The following is a 539-nucleotide window of genomic DNA, read 5'->3' on the forward strand; positions in this document are numbered from 1 at the left end:
GCTCCGCAAGGCTCAGCAGCCACACGGCTGAGGGGCCACGGCCTGGGCACTCCGAGGCTGCCGAAGCTGGCGGAGGGACGCATCCCCGTACTGAAGGCCGGATCCCATCCTCTCGGGGTCTAGCTCACCTGAGTCAATCTTGGTGAGGATGGTGCGGGCACACTTGAGGAACGCCTCTTCCACGTTCTCACCTGTGAGAGCGCTGGTCTCCAGAAATATCAGCTCATTCTCCTGGGCAAAGCGGGAGGCCTCCAGGAAGGTGACCTCCCGCTCAGGGTCCAGGTCCTTCTTGTTGCCACAGAGGATGACCACGATGTTGGGGCTGGCCAGGGTGCGGGCATCCGTCAGCCAGGCAGCCAGTGAGTTGTACGTCTCCCGGCTGGTGATGTCGTCCACCAGCAGGGCTCCAGCCGCCCCTCGGTAATAACTCCGCGTCACCGACGCTTATTTTCAATGAACCGATGAAGGAGACATGATTTGCCAGTTCCTGCACTGCCAATCACCAGGAATTTGAAGAGGAAGTCGTAGGTTTCGGCCAT

At 60.3% G+C, this 539-nt stretch overlaps 1 pseudogene across 1 annotated transcript; it reads right to left on the reverse strand.

Annotated features, from left to right (window-relative positions):
• Window positions 1-6: 6 nt before the first annotated feature.
• Window positions 7-539, reverse strand: LOC105504912 (annotated as a pseudogene). The gene is made up of 2 exons (XR_001000671.1): window positions 494-539; window positions 7-443 (listed from the first exon to the last, which is right to left on the reverse strand). The product of XR_001000671.1 is annotated as a ras-related protein Rab-4B pseudogene (transcript).

This window comes from Colobus angolensis, unplaced genomic scaffold (assembly GCF_000951035.1).
Source record: "Colobus angolensis palliatus isolate OR3802 unplaced genomic scaffold, Cang.pa_1.0 Scaffold96, whole genome shotgun sequence".
In the NCBI taxonomy this organism is placed as follows: Eukaryota; Metazoa; Chordata; class Mammalia; order Primates; family Cercopithecidae; genus Colobus; species Colobus angolensis.